This window comes from Triturus cristatus, chromosome 3_2 (assembly GCF_964204655.1).
Source record: "Triturus cristatus chromosome 3_2, aTriCri1.1, whole genome shotgun sequence".
NCBI classification, from domain to species: domain Eukaryota; kingdom Metazoa; phylum Chordata; class Amphibia; order Caudata; family Salamandridae; genus Triturus; species Triturus cristatus.
This window is the reverse complement of record NC_140584.1, coordinates 110,402,982-110,419,956: the sequence shown is the minus strand read 5'-3', so window position 1 is coordinate 110,419,956 and position 16,975 is coordinate 110,402,982.

Genomic DNA, 16,975 nt, shown 5'->3' with positions numbered 1-16,975 from the left:
TCTCAGAGACCCTACTGAGCCTATCAGGGAGCCCACCTTCTCTTCCAAAAAGTCAAATTTAGATGCCAAATTTTCTAGGACTGATAAGATTTTAATAAGCAAACTCCTAAAGGCATTCTGTACAAAACTCTGTTTTGTCACAGCCTGTTACCCCCTTTTCCTTTTCCTTAAGGTACCAGTATTAGGCGGTATACGGAGCAAAGCTCCCCCTTGTGTTTTTACTTCTGGCTTTCAGGCTTCTCTTAACAATACTTCCCCCAGGGCCTGTTATTTTGAGGTTCTTGTGGGGCAGCTTTGACTACATCAGCCGAGACAATTGCTGATTCCCCCAGTAGAGTGTCGTCATTTTTGCAAATTGCAACTGTTCCTAGGTCTGAAGAGGCAGAGGCCCCAGCTACAGCCAATTAATCCAACTCCTGTTTGGAATTGGTTAGTTGTTCTTCTACATATAACATTTCATCAGCAAGAACCCCACCACATTGTTCAAATACGTCAAAATCGAGTTTCTAGTTCTATGTCTTTTGTCAATAGAAATGTTGGCTTCTGCTTTCCTTTTCCCTATACTAGAAGGAGAGAAATGAACAAATAAAACTAAAAAGGTGACAGCTAAAATGCACGTTTAATCTAAAAATAATCTGCAATAACCAATGAAGGCCTAAAATTAAGACCCAAAAAAAGAAAAATCAAAACCCCCAACAGTACCTAAGTCCAATTTGAATGGGCATAAACCCAGCTGACACGAAGGAACAAAATCCAAGAGGGGTAGCCCATCCTTGTCATGCCGCAGACGGGCGCGGGAGGGCCCGTTCTTTGCCCGGGCATTGCCTGGGAGCGTCCCGCGAAGCGTGACAACAGCGCACTTTAGCAGTGCCAGTCAATGATGATCAGGTGGAGTTCCAATCCGGTGTTCTGGGACTTGTGGTCCCTAGCGGCAGCAGCAATCAGCTGCGGCAGATTCCCTATTGCAAACAAGCAGTCATGAAGTAAGGTGATGAGAGTCCCAAAGTAATAAGGCTGCAGGATACCACCACAGTCCCCCCAGCAGTAAATAATGGAGCAATTAGCACAGCACGGCCCCCTACCACTCAAACACTTTAAAAAACCTAATTACATGAAATTCAAATGACAAAATTATCATCACTCATTTTATAAAAATATTATTTTATTTTTACATTTCAGAATTTATGAATATACATTTTTAAAATTATCAAAATATGTTGTAATTTTTTTCTCAATTATTAAAAAGTACTGCTTTTTTCCATTTTTTTAAACATCTAAAAAAAGCAAATATTCTACTGTATACAAATTTATTAAAGAAATATAGATTTCAAAATTTTTGAATACAAATATATTTACATAAATTCCATTTATATATATTTTTAATACAAAGTGTAATTTTTAAAATAAAATATAATAAAGTTTGTTTTAAAATTCAAAATATTAATTTGCATATCTTTAAAAAAAAAATTCCCCTCTGTTTATTAAACTTTGCTCACCATACAGTGAATGTAATATTCTAAATAATTGTTCAGTGTACACTTTAAGCAGAGCAGAAAGCACCAAATACATGTCACGGACAGCCAGTAGAAGTGGAGCCTTCACGGCTTTCAGAAATCTCAAGTCCCTAAAGGCAACATATAGAATTCTCACCTTCTCTTCCTACACCCATCCCCACAAAGTCAGGCCCTGATTTCGAGGATGTTGGACCGCCATTGCGGTGGTCAGGATAAGGCTGCCAAGCCGGCGGCATACCAACTGCTGCATTACGAGTTTACCGCTGACCTGGCGGTGTTGCAGCAGCCTCTTGCACGTCAGTGCACTATGTACCACACACCATAACGTGCATGGCACACAGTGCAAGAAGAAGGGTGCACAACATGGGCCCTCATGGGCTGCTATGCCCTGGGGCTATGTTTGGGGCCCCTTCCCTCCCTTTTCACCCACCTTTTCATGGCAGAGTCCCTGTCATGAAAAGGATGGTGGAAAGACAGGTCACATTCACCATGGTAGTGCTGGCATTGGCACTGCCTCCATAGCCTGCCGCTTTCATGACCGCTGCCGCCACAGAGTCCAAGATCCTGGTGGTTGCTATGGTCTTGTGGCAGTCTTACCATCCTTCTCGTAATTGGGCAGTCAGACCGACAAGGAGGTGGCAATAGGACCAGAACCGATGGTGTGGGAGTCTCAAGACCGCCATACTCATAATCAGGGCCTCAATAAACTGCGTAAGTACGGCAGCTGCTCCACACCTTTTCCCATTTCCAAGGGCAACCCCTGCTCTGATAGACCACTTATCTTTAAAATTATCACATTGAAATAAATACAAATTAACAAAAACATAAACAGATATAATAAAAATAATTACAACACATTAGGTACTAACATTTTTTATTATATACAACGATATTTCGTACATCAATATTTTTCTTAACGATATTAAAAACAACACCAAAAACTGTTGGGGTCATTACGATAGCGGTAAATCTGCCATCGGTAGCCTGCCGGTGGTGGAATCACTACCATCGTGCGGCAGTTCTCCGCCCGCCAGATAAGGTTGGAGGACGGATTGCTGGCGGATGGGAAGACCGTCCGCCAGTGGTCCGAAACAGGCAATCGTTACGATTGCCTGTCAGACCTACCCCGCATCCACAAGATGGTGCCGGTGCCTTGCAGGCACCATCTGCCAGATTAGGATGCTGCATCCCCGCCAGCCTGTGTATGGCGGTTCAACCGCCATTCACAGGCTGGTTGGGATGTACTTTGGAGGCACGTAGCGGGCCCCCCCATAAGCAGGGACACTTCAGTTTTGCATGCTCCCTGCACCATGTGTCAGGCCCTGCATGGTGTCCGCCACGTAGGGCAAGGAAATGCAAAACTTGCATTTTTACCATTTTTACCATTGTGGCGGGTGCTGCAGCTAGCAACACCCACCGCAATGGTAAACATGCACAATGCGACCGCCACAGCGGCATTCGCATTGTAATTGCACTTGCGGGACCGCCGCCATATAGGCAGCCAGTCTCAATCCCAGTGACAATGGTGGACGAACTTAAGTCCCTCCGCAATCATTATGACCCCTTATATTTTTACCTTTGATATTCGTGTCCAGGACATATTTGAAGTTCCAATATTCTTGACACGATAATTCTGTATCAATATTTTCTTATTTCTTTTTGTTCAAGTAGTTTTTATTGGTTTTATTGCAAAGAATAACAAATTAAAGACAGTGGCAGAAATAAATTCATCAAAAGAGTGCCTTGAACGTTAAGGACCCGATTACGATGCGGTTTGGAAATCTTCCCACCTAATGGGTTTGTGAATGGTTCCCTACCGACTTGGATCGGGAGACGCCGACCGACCAAGTACGATGCATCCAGATGCTTCCAGATACGATTCAGTCGGACTCCCATTGACTTCAATGGGAGCATATGTTCCAACCGAATGCATAGGCTCCCATTGAAGAAAGGGGTGGCCAGGGAAAATCGGGCACCATGTGGGGGGCACCCCCTGGTGCCTGCCACACTGTGCATGGCTGGTAAGGGGGATCCATGGGTACCCCCATGGACCCGATTGGGAAGGCTACAGGTGCAGGGGGGCCCGTTATGTGGCACCAAAGTCAGATTCCCACTGCTGATTCGACTCGGAAGGCACGATTCGGAAAGGCTGTCCGAATCGGTCTTTAGGAAACGCGGCCTGTAGAGACGTATGATTCTGCTCTGTACGGCTTGGTCATTCCAAATGCCGTCGGGTTCGGATTGGGATTTTCCAAATGCATAACTTGCATTGTACTCGGTTTGTCGGAAACATTTCCGAGTCGGTCAGGAAGACACGTTACCGATCCGATTTTGAACGGAGCAAATGCCGTTAGTAGGCCTTCCTAACCCCATCGTAATCAGCCCCTAAGAAGTAGATGAGAGCTTGCACAATTAAGCACATATATATATAAGGGATACAGAAAAAGATGGGAGGGTTAAGACTGTATATTCTACACCAAGATCCTAATCTGTCGCCTGTTGGTTTGGTTACATATTGTATCTATATTTAACAACATGCGGCAGATTTACAAGCCCCCTGCGCCACCAGTAAGTCACTTTTCGTGACGTACTGGTGGCGCAGGGGCTCCTCCATATTTACAAGGAGAGGAAAAGCAACCCTGTGTGACTTTTCCTCTTCTTGTAAATACAGCCCCTTCACACGCAGCACTTTGCGTTGAAGGGGCGTTCCATGGGTGTTGCTGTGGGTGTTCCCACGCAACACCCATGGAACAGGACACATCTCAAGATTTATGAGAAATCGTAAATCTGGAGATGCGTGTGAATGCTACGCCACCCTAGAGGTGGCGTATCGAGGCGCAACCAGGTGAAATGTTTTAATTTCTCCCCGTTTTTCCTCTTTCAATGCGTGCTGCATTGCACAGCACGCATTGAAAGAGGAAAATGCCTGTAGTGATTGTTTCTGTGCAGGAAGGTGCCCCTTCCTGCACAAAAAACAATCTCCTCATGACGCAGGCATCCTTGCACCATGGTGCAAGGGTGCCTGTGCCAGCGCATGGCTGCAGTTTGTACGCCAGCGCCAGGGGAAGCACAGAGATGTAACATATTCTTGTAAATATGTTGCATCCCTGTGCTTCTGAAGTGCTGCAGCGTGGCGCAGCCAATGGGCTTGCAGTGCCACGCTGTGGCACTTCCTCATAGATCTGCCCCCATATATGTATCTTCATTGTAATAATATCACTTATACATTGAGAACTACATTAATGAGGTGTAACACATAACATATTCTCATGGTTATGAGTGCACAAGGTAAACAACTATCAGCACTAAGGTATGATATATAACTAGGTGATAATGAAGTGAATGCCAGGGTTGTACTAGGGATGTTTAATTCTCTGGAGGGTCCCATGAAGGTAAGTGTTTACATAAAGTCATTCAAGATAGTGTGAATGTGGACTCAAAATTTCTATCCGTAGCATGTGTCCCTGAGTTCAATGGGGATCGAAGTTAAAGGAAGTGACGTCAAGAGAATCTTACATAGGCCTGTGTGGTAGGCACCATAGAGAGAGCGTGGAGGAGTGTCTGCTCCTCTAAGAAACGTGAGCCATTCTTGCCACATTTGGGAAGAGAATATGTTGACGTTTTTTCCAGTTGTTAAGATCACTTTACTTTTTCCCCATGTACAATCCAAATTTGGCAGGAAGGTAGCTTGTGCTCCAGAAAGAGCCCATTATGTAATTTGGTGCAAATCCGCTTAGTAGTTTTTGAGTTATTGAAAGAAAAACTAATTTGTATATCTAGAGGCCCGAACCCCTCGTGAATTCAGCCGAGTTGGTGCAGAGATTTGATTGACTGGCAACACATCAACCAGGAAGTGTTGACAGCTATTTTAGGATTCGGACTCAGCGGAGTCTCAAACAGAAAGATAAAGAAACGAGAAGGGAGAAGGATAGGAATACCCGACACCCTAGGCCTAGTGCTGGGTTTCCCTAAGGACCCTGCTAGGTCCAAAAAGGATTTTGTTTTGAATTCACACTGCAAAAAAACAAGTGTTGGGCTCATGTGATTGTTTTTGATAATGCTCCAAGGTTTTCCAGGTTTGTCATTCTAGTAAATTGGTTTGTATAGCAAATGTTAGGAGGATTCATTTTTTTCATTTTGGTTTTAGAAGTTGTGTTCCCCTGCTATAGGTATTTTTTATGTGCTTGTGTAGTTTAACTTTTGGGCTCAACCTCTCGCAGTGTCAATGGTTCTTCCTGCCAAGGAGAACTGGGGCTGAGAGTACAGATTGAGACAAGCTGCTCTTGTGTTCGTGACAGCTAGGCCCCAATGAGCCGACTTTTCTGACCAGGGGCCATTTGGAACAACTGCTCGCCAAGCACAGCACCCCCCATGGCTCTCCCTCCCTATGCCTGCGTCCGTCTTGCCAGCCCGACAAATGAACTCCGTCAGAGCAGGCAACAGGAGACCCAGGAGACTGTTGAGGCCACGCCTGATGAAGCAGGAAAGGAACAACGTCAAGGAGAGGAGTAAGAGCAGCAATCCCATGCGACTTGGCACAAGGGAAGGGTTTTGCTTCGTATTTTGTGTCAAGGTGATGGTGCCTGGACCCAGAGCTGAGCCATTCTCCCCCGCAGCCACCCTCACAAACCCCACAGCACAGAAAAGGAGGCTGTCTGTGGGATTTGTTAGGCCTGCATTGTGTCACCTGTAACTGATTCTTGTACTCCTCCATTGGATTTAGCCTTGCCATGGTGATCCTTCTTCCTCTTTTAGGGTCAGTTGTATCAGTCAGTGCTTTGTATTTTCCGTAAGTGGTCCCAGCAGCATTGTACCCACTTAGTCTAGTCCCTTGATCACCTCCCTACTGTCTGTCTAGTGCTTTCTGGTCATGGTGACTATTATCACGGTTTTAGACCATCAGCCATACCATGTGACAGGCCAGGAGGAATGCTTACGCATCCGCCACCTGTGGAGGCTTGTACCTCCCCTAATGCATGCACCCCCAGGGCTCTCTATTGTTTGGGCGCGGCTCCTGTGATGGTTCCCATTCCACTGCTCCTCTCTACATGGCTGTTTTTTGTTTTTGTCTCTGGTTGACCAATTGTAACTTACATTTTGCTATTATATTATAACATTGTGCTATTACATAGTATGAAGGGAAACTTTACATTTGAGTAAGACATGTTAGTAAGCCTGGGCAAAGCACTACACTACGCTCGCGTAGTTTGCGCTACTTCGCACTACGCGAATTGCACGGATCACAGTGCAAACACGCGTAGCATAGCGTAGCGTAGTGCAGCGGTAATTTTTTGCTTGCTCGCGGTCCTCAACGTCAAGTTGCCGACCGCGAGCAAGCAAAATGACATCCCGGCGAGACTTTTTCCTCGTTCGCGATCAGCAACATCAAGTTGCCGATCGCGAGCGTGGAAAATAAACCTCCCGGCGAGCTTCTCAACGCGGGGAGGTCAGGTTTCTCATTGCGAGTGGTCGCGTATGCTCGTGACCGCTTGCGATGAGAAACTACCAGTCCGCGTTGAGAAAGCTGCCGCTCGAGTAGAAATCTACTCGTACGGCAGCAAGCGACCGCTTGCACTGTTCAAGATGCAGTTTGCACTGATTGCACAGTGCGGACAAGCATCTGGCACAATGCAATCAGTGCGAACAGCATCTTGTGCAGTGCACTACGCAGTTTGCGAAGCTACGCGTAGCTCGCGTAGTGCTAAGTGCACTTCGCGTAGCTACACGTAGCGCTACTTCGCAAACTATGCCCAGGGTAACATGTTAGCCGAGTCACCAAGATTGTTGTTTTTCAGGTGGCAATGTTATAATATAGATGGTCCGGAATACTGTTCTGGCTAGCCGTTATATTCTGTACTCAGCAGACACGACATCTCACAAAAAATGATGGCATCCATCTAGCTGGTAAATGCAGTTCACTCCCACAACCCTAATGGAAATTCAGACCAAGGAATAATGTCCATACTTAAAGCATGAAGGTTCTTTGTTGCACTGAAAAATATGATACCTATATGTAACGTAATGCACAACTTGAGCAAGGACCAATGATTTTTCATTTTTAAATTATAGAATTGTCACTTTACTGCAATGTTAGATGAAATTCGAGGTGCTGTTCAAAACCAATGTATCAAAATCACAACAAAAGTGTGGGAAAGAATGTTAAAATACTCCCAGTTGTGTATGATCTGTAGGTACCTTTTGGGAGAAATGCCAGTGAGGTGTCACACGATGTCATGATGATCGCAGTTGAATCTAAGACAAGCTATTTTGTTTACTACACTATACTGGCTTTTAGGGCCATATTTGGTTAAACAGCTCCTAGCAAAATCTGCAATCTATTCTGTGACTCAGGTAATGCTATGTTGTATTCTTCTGCATATTGTCATGACATCCAAGGCAGGAAAAAGCTTTGTATATGCAGTCATCTTTTTATTGCTTTTCCTCCAAGCAACTTGACTGTGTTCTGAAAACAAAACGAGGTGAATTGGTTAAAACTACTGAACCACACATATTAATTTTCAATTTAAAGTATGTAACATTTTTGTAAAACTTTAAAATGGCTTTCTTTTCAATTTGCATCTTTTGGACTACATTAAAATACTGTAATCCAAGATCTACAAAGGTCGTGAAGGATAGGTTTCCGTAATTGGTGTTCTCACATTATCCACAGCTATGGTGCATGACAACTACTATTTTGTGACTGTTAGCCAGATTTACCCCCAATTTATGAATCTGAACAGTGACTTAAAACATCATCAATTATAGGCAGTATCTATGCACCTCGTCCTCTTGGAACTACATTTGACAAACTGTTGGGGATCTGGGGCGACATATCCGAGGGTTTGACTCTGTTAGGGGGCGACTGGTGCGATATAATGGGTCCACTAGATCGCCACATTAGGCCAGACAATGCACCTTTACCGGGCCCAACTAAGCTACACACACTTGCCTCCACTTGGGGATGGGCTGACGTATGGCGCGAATATCATCCCACCGAACACAACTTTACTTATCTCTCCACAGTGCATGGGTCACAATCGTGTTTAGATTATTTTTTCGTTTCCCGGATGCACCTTCATAGGTTTTCACACGCGACCCATCTGCCCCGCGGGTTATCCGACCATTCTCCGGTTAGCCTACGGTTTCACACCCGCTCCCGGAAACCCCCCTTTCGGTGGTGTATGTCCCCGTGTCACCTACGGGACCCGCATATCAGGATATGTTTCACGAAGCAGACACTACATATTTAGAAGAAAACTGCCCCACTGCCCCCTCTCGGACTATTTTTTGGGAAGCCCTTAAACCGACAATCCGCGGGGCTGCCATTATCAATCGCACTAATGAAACGTGTGCAAGACGGAAACAGTTAGAAACACCAGAGTATCGTCAGGCGTAGCTGGCTTCACAGCTCAATATTGATCCCAACCCTACCATTCGGCAGAACTTACTGCAAGCGCAACAGGACCTTAGGCAGCATCTTATGGACGAAGCAAAGGAGATATGGGAGGCGTTGCAACATCGGATTTATCAATGGGGAGATAAATCCAGCAAGATGCTGCACAGATTCTGCCAGGCAGACATGTGTACGTCGATTATCCCTGTTATTCGCGGTATAGATGGGTCCCTACTTACGACACCTCAGGGTGTCGCTGCGGAATTTGCAAGGCACTTTGCAATCCTATATACACAGCAAGAACAAATCTCGGCAGACCTTATTGCCGAATTCCTCGTGGATATCCCCCCCTGACGACTCCCTGACCATCTCTGCGAACAACTAGACGTTCCTATCACAACAGATGAGCTGACTGGGGCCCTCAACGCACTTCATCCCGGTCGCGCTCACGGACCTAATGGATTCCCAATGGAATTTCTGAGGCCGAACATACACACCTTGGGGCCTCATCTACTGGCGACCAATCAGGAGGCCATGGAACTCGCTGTTCTACCTAGGGACTGGCGCCATGCAGAAATCGTGCTTTTCCTTAAGCCCAGTCGACCCCCGGACAACCCTTCATCCTACCGTCCCATTTCCCTTATAATCCGTAAACCCAAACTGTTGTGGAAGGTGTTGGCTGACCGATTATGGAGCTGTATCACTGACCTGATCCACGCAGATCAGTCGGGCTTTATGCCACACAGGGCTACTCGTCATAATATTCGACGCGTCCATAACACCATGGTGGCAGCTCCGGTGCTGGGCAGGCCAGCCGCCTTGCTCCTTGCAGACATAGATAAAGCATTCGACTCCTTGAGTTGGGTGTACTTATTCCAGCTGCTCGAGGCGCTAAACTTCGTTATCCGCTTTTTGGCATACACACGCCTGCTCTAGACGGAACTGATGGGGTTGGTCCGTGTTGCAGGACACTGTTCACAGCCCTTTTCTATTCAGTGGGGTACCAGGCAGGGTTTCTCCCTGTCCCCATTGTTGTTTGCTCCCGTGATTGAACCCCTTGCGGCGTGGGTTAGGAGCGACCCGGTCCTTCGAGGTTTCAACTGGTCCCGGTTGCGCTCTGACCGTATAGCATTGTACGCAGATGATGTCCTCTTCTTTATGATGGATCCCTGGTATTTGGGACCCCGCATATTGGAAATCCTCTGGGTGTTCGGGGGAACTACGGGCCTACACGCTAACCCTGCCAAATCTATATTATTCCCGGTGTGCGGACATCAAGGTCGTGATGCCTGGGCATCACAACTCTCCTGGGCGACGGACGGCTTCAAATATCTTGGCATATATATCTCCCCATGTCCGAAAGTCTCTTGGGCGCGCAACATCACTCCATTACTAGCTGGTCTCAACAGCGAAACCTCAATATGGTCTTCACTCCCCCTCTCCCTGTATGGGCGCTCCGCGATTTTTAAGATGGTGTCGCTGCCCCGGATTTTGTGCCGCCCCCAGAACTCCCCATATCCCATTCCATGCTCATGGTTTGCGCAAGTTGCTGCCATACAAAATAAATTCATGTGGAACGGAGGGGCTGTCAGGGTGGTGCTACGTACTTGTACGCAATCCACATACTGCGGAGGGATCACCGCTGCAGATATTTATGCCTATTACGTTGGTTCTCACATCCTGGTAATGAACAAATGGTGGTATAATTCCCCCACAGACCCAGCATATTCGGTTGAACATGCTGCGATGGATCAGGTCCCTCTTCTACACTTGTTATATAGTTCCACCCGCCTGGATCATTTGCCCCCGGCTGGCAGGGTGGTGATACAGCTATGGCGGGCTAAGACCCGACAGATGGGTTGGCAAGGGACACTTACCCAATTGATTCCCTTTGACAAGGCACATATCTTCGCTCCTAGACAACTTTGAAGGGCTTCGGGGGGTGGGATTGAGTGGGGATATCGACCCTTGGGGACGTGCTACGGGGTACCACAATGAAGTCATTCCAATAACTAGTCAGATTTTGATTTACACAAATCGCAATTTTACAAATTTCTTCAACTCCGACATGCACTTCTCCCTCAGATCCGCACTTTAGAGGCCCTCCCTGAGTTCCAGCCCCTAGAGGGCTGATTGCTAATGGAAGACCTTGGACTTCACAAGATAAAACAAATATATCAGACGCTGACGACCCATTCGCCCACCACACTAGATAAGACACGACTTGCATGGCAGGCTGATATACCCGAACTGACAGATGATGACTGGGCCGAAGCCATCACTAGCCCAAGGGGCGCGGCAGTTTCCACACGCTATGGGCTTATCCAATTCAAGTATCTACACCGCGCATATTTCACTAGGGTTCGTCTGTGGCGGATGGGGGCTATCCCATCTCCCACATGTTTGAGGTGCGATAGGGAGGAGGAGACATTTTAACACACAGTCTGGAGCTGCTCGGCACTACACCCCTTTTGGCGTAGGATCAGATTGTGTCTCCACGAGGTGTTGGCGTGGGACCTTCCATTGGATCCACTAATTTTTCTATTACACTCGACAGAGGACATTGGGGGAAATCGGTACAAACAGCACCTATTGTTTCTAGCTCTCACCGTGGCCAAGAGGGACATAGCGCAAATGTGGAAGGCGACATCTCCCCCGACAATAGGCAAATGGAAAGCGGAGCTTGATAAATGTATGGGGGCTGAGATTGCTGTCTTTGAGGCCCGGGGGTGCCCTGCGAAACACCACAAAATATGGACTCGATGGGCGGAGTATCGTGGAATCGACCTTCCTCTATTGCCAGAGGTCAATCCCTGAGAACGGCTCTACCTTTCTTGAGCTTCAATATCCCCACTGTAAGTTTTAAATTGGTTGTATGGCCAAGTTTTACAATGCACGTTACGACAAATGCACCATTTGCTCGAATATGGAGACCAGAGACTGTCTGTATGGTACATGTTTATTACACCTGTATGTTTAATGGGTGCTGTTATAAGTCAGATATATGGTTGTTGGCACAAATTATCCATCTGCTTTATATGCCTTGGCGGGGCTGCGACCCCTACGTATTGCAAAATAACCAAATAAAATCTGTTGTTAAAAAAAAAATCATCCACATGTTCATTAAAGGTTCATATTGGCCCAGGGAGAGAAGCCATGAAACTACTCACACATCCACTCACTGACCCACACAACCACTCACACAACCATAAAATCACTCAAACACCTACTCGTACACCTATAGTCACTCACACACCTACTTACAAACCTATGCAGTCACTCACACACCCAATTACAGACCATACAGCCACTCACACACCCAGTCACTGATCCATACAGCTACTCAGAAGCAGTCACAGACCCATACAGCCACTCTCACACCGTCACAGACCCTTACAGCCAATCACACTCACTCACAGACCCATACAGTCAATCACAAACCCACTAACACAAACCCACACAGCTATTCACACACCTACTGACAGAACCATACAGCTATTCACAGACCCATAGAGCCACTCACAAACTCACGCACACACCCACACTGCTACTCAAATACTCACTCACAGACCCATACAGCCATTCACACACCCCCTCACAAACCCATAGAGCCACTCATAAACCCACTCACACACCCACACAGTTTCTCACATACCCAATCACAGACTAACACAACCACTCACACAACCACTCACTGACCCACACAACCACTCATACACCCACTCACATACCCACACAAGCATTCACACATCCACTCACGGACCCAAACAACCACTCACACACCAATACAGCCCCTCGCACACTAGACCCATACAGCCACTCACGCAGTAACTCACTGACCCCACTCACAGACCCAACAGCCACTCACACCCAAAAAACCACTCACACACTCACTCACAGACCCATACAGCCACTCACACACCCACTCACTGACCCATACAGCCACTCACACACCCACTCTCAAAGGTTACAGGGATGTAACAGACAGGAAACAGAATTAAAAAAACTTAGAAATTCCCTAAAAAACTAAAGGATACAGGAAAGTTATAGTTAGGAAATAGCATTAAAAAATCCTTAGATAGTCACTGGAAAAAAAAAAGTTAAAGTTTAGATAAGATTTCACTCATACAAAAGCATTGAAATGTAGCAGTTATAGTCCCTGAGCTAATTACAACTTACACCCTTGCAATGCACTGCTTATGACCTTACATATTTGTTCCACTTTTTAAGAAAGGGGAGCTGGAAAATCCTTCATGTTATTGTCCGATTTCTCTATTAGACTCTCTCATGAAGGTAGCAGGTAGAATTGTTCTAGACCGGTTGCAAATGTGGGCTGATAAAAATAGTATTTTAAGTGATTTGCAGCATGGTTTTAGTTTAGGTCTAGGCACAAATGAGCAGGTCCTTAACCTCAGCATATTAATTGGAAAATATACTCAGGCTAAAGCTGGGAGATCTTATTTGGCTTTCGTTGACCTCACAGCCTCGTTTGACTGTGTTGTGCACAGCAAGCTGTGGACCATTCTGACTGATTTAAAGGTAGAACCTGCACTGGTACAGTTTTTAAGACAAGTGTATACAGGGGCAAGTGCCAAGGTTTGGTTTGGAACCAACGGGGAATGTACTGCGTCGCTTAAAGTGGAGAGGGGAGTAAGGCAAGGTTGCATTTTGGCTCCATTCCTTTTCACTCTTTATACGAACGCTTTGTAACAGGAATTGATGTCAAACGCTAGGGACCCACCTTATGTTTAGAAACGCCCGATAGTCTACCTTCCTTACGCAGACGATGCAGTACTCATGACACTCACACAGATAGGTTTACAAAAGGCTCTCACATCGTATATCAGTTTTATGAATGAATTGGGGTTGAATGCAAAGAAAACTTTTATTATGTCTTGCGGGCGGGGGAAGCAAAAAAGTAGCAGCATCCAAGTGGGTGTAACTAGAATAGAATCCACTAACACATTTACGTATTTGGGTGTCCTTTTTAATCGTACTTGTTCCTGGGCCCAGGCGATTAAGAGTAGGAGCCTTCTTTTTATGAAATCGACTGCGGCTGTAGTCAACTTCTCTAAAAAATTGTGTAAAAGGTCCCTGAAATCCTCCTAAAATTTACAAAGCAAAATGCGTAAGCATAGCTACCTCTGGGGCAGGAGTCTGGGGCTTTCAAGACTCTTCACCAATTCAACATGTTGAAAACGTGTTTTTAAGATTTATTTGAGCTGCACCTGCTAGTTCACCTGTTTTTAATTGTCACACGGAGTTGAGGGTTCCTTACATATCAGATGTCATTAAGATACAACCAGTGTTACACCGCATCTGGACCTCCGATAGTACAGGCCTAAACAAGGAAATAATAAAGGACTCAATGAATTTGGATCATGCAACTAAGATTACCTGGTTCAAGTATGTAATTTTTTTTATCTCGGGTGCCCAGATTACTACATCTTACCAGAGACTCTAAATTCTATTTCTCAGAAGGAATTTAAAGCAACTTGCATGACCCACCTTGAGAAAAATAGGCTAGTACTGGAAATGAGCAAGCCTGCGGTTGTTCAATATCAATTGTCAGTAATAACATATAACATTCAACCATATCTTTTACGTTGTACGGGGATATGACAGATATGTTTTAACACGTTTTAGGTTCGGAACATTTCATCGACTGCTTAGTTATCCGGAGATGAACAACTGGTCTAGAGAGCTATGTTTCTGCCCCACAATCAACTATTCATGTGATTTTATTCTGTAAATTTTATTCTAAGGAAAGATCCAGGTGGATCCTACCTCTCCTGAGAAAGGGGGGTTGGAGGCAATGTCGACCTGCTTTTTTGTATTTACAATTGTTGGATAGCGATTATTGTATAGGAGTTATGGTCGGCTTTTTATAGCGTGTACTGAGAGCTAGGAAAAGTATTACCCTTGCACTTTCCTTATAAAAGAGAACAATATTGCATTAAAGTAATTCATGTAGAATTGATCTAATTATACTTCTTTTTCCACAACATAATCTTTTTAGAACAAATTTCTTCTATACGCACACACTTTTGTATCATGTGTTTTATATACAATTCATTAAATGTTTTGAAATGTTTTTTAAACTTAACTGCTTTTGTGATTTTATATGACTAAAATCGAATAATGGTCTTTTTGATTTGACCTTACATATTACATCACTCATGACACGATCAGAGACATCTCTCATGACATGGGTCTGGTGTGTGAGTGGCTGGTCCCCGGACGGTCCTCGCTGCCCTCTGCTAGCGGACATGGCACTCTCACTCAGGCTCACTGCTCTCACTGTGCTTACTTTTCTACGCTTGTCAAAGGGTGAGACCTGGGGTCCAGAGATAGTCCTTGTAGGGTCGACATGACTTAGCTCTAGTTGCACAGGGTGAACTGGACACCACACCACTCTCCTGAGCCAGGCCACACACCCACGTTACACTAGAGTTATTTTTTGACTATGCTCAGTTTGGGAGTGCTACCCATTGTGGTAGGCTCCACATGTTGTTTACTCCTTTTTTGTCAAGTTTACTTTGTCCCTTATCTCCTTCACCCACTGTGTATTGGATCCAGACTTGGACAGGTCCCACCCTCCTTTACCACCCCCCCCTTATGTGGAGTCCGATCATCTTTGGAGCTGGGCATATCATTGGTCCCTCTCAGATGCCTGGAGATCCTTCCTTCCTAGGGCCAAACTCTACTCCTTCCATTCAGTACCCCATAACCTCTGTGTGTTCCTCAACCGTTTCCTCTGCTCTAATTCCTTGGAACTCCTTGTTCATCACTTAGACTATTTGGGGTCAGATCACGATGCCCATGTAGTAGATCTGCTGTGGCTTCCCCCACACCCTCCAACGCTGACATGCAACTAACACGAGACTGCCTGGAAGACCCTGTCTTCCGTTAGGCGCAGGACACTCATATCTGGTGATATTTTGTTGAAAATCATAACCGGCCTCTGCTAGGACCCCTGAATGGAACACCTTCAAGGTGGTATTGAGGGGTGCATGCATGCAGGAGATTGTGGGTGTCCGCAGAACTTCAGACAAAGAAATAGCAGAAGTTGAGCAGCTTCTTGCTAAACTGAGGAAAGCGATGGACCGAGACCCCACGATCATTCCAAAATTCGTAGAAGTGAAAACTAACTGCCCAGTTCTCCTAGAATAATTCAAGCTCTTTAACTTTACGGCTCATGCAGCCAAGATACATAGAGAGGGGGAGAAATCCACTGTCTCCTAGCCTGGCTGATTTAGGCAGGAGACCTCTGTTACCCCATCACAGACAGTCACCTGCTCAGGCACAATAGTGCTCACACATAGCTGATATTATGTTACCGCGTATTGCTGATACCACTAGAATCTTCCTAGCTGCTAAAATCATGACAACTGATGTAGTGCAGGTGACCCAGGAACTAGCCTGCAACAAAACTCCAGGCCTGATTGGGTTACGACTAGAGTACCACTCTACTTTTTTCTAAATTCTAGCCCTCCCCTCACGGAGATGTTTGAGGAAGCCCCCAAATTGGTGGACTCCCACAGTCACTTCTGGAGCCTTCCTAGTTTCTGTTCCCAAGCATGACAGGGACCCTGCACGACTAGGGTCCTACCGACCTATTGCCATCCTTGGTGTGGATTATAAAATGTTGGGAAAGACTCTCGCCGACACGTACACCCAGGTCCTCCCAGAGCTTAGAATGGGTTCGTCACGAAGTACTTTTCAAAACATAAGGCGCCTCTTCCATGTGCAAGACTGGGTCCAGGGACAATTCCTGCACGTCCACTGCCTCCTATTAGACCTGGAGAAGGTGTTTGATATGTTGACTTTGAATTACCTTTTCCTGGTACTGGCACGTATGGGCACCAGGAGGAGACTGCTTGCTTATACCCATCCTTATAATCGTCCTCTCAGATTCACCTGGGTTGACTCATCTCTGCCCCCTTTCCGGTAGGTCGTGGTAGGCAGGGGTGCCCGCTCTCCCCTCTGCTCTTTGGATTGGCAATGGAGCCCCTGGCCTTTCAGTTGCACAGGGCCTACCCCTCAAGGACAGGATGCAGGCTATTTC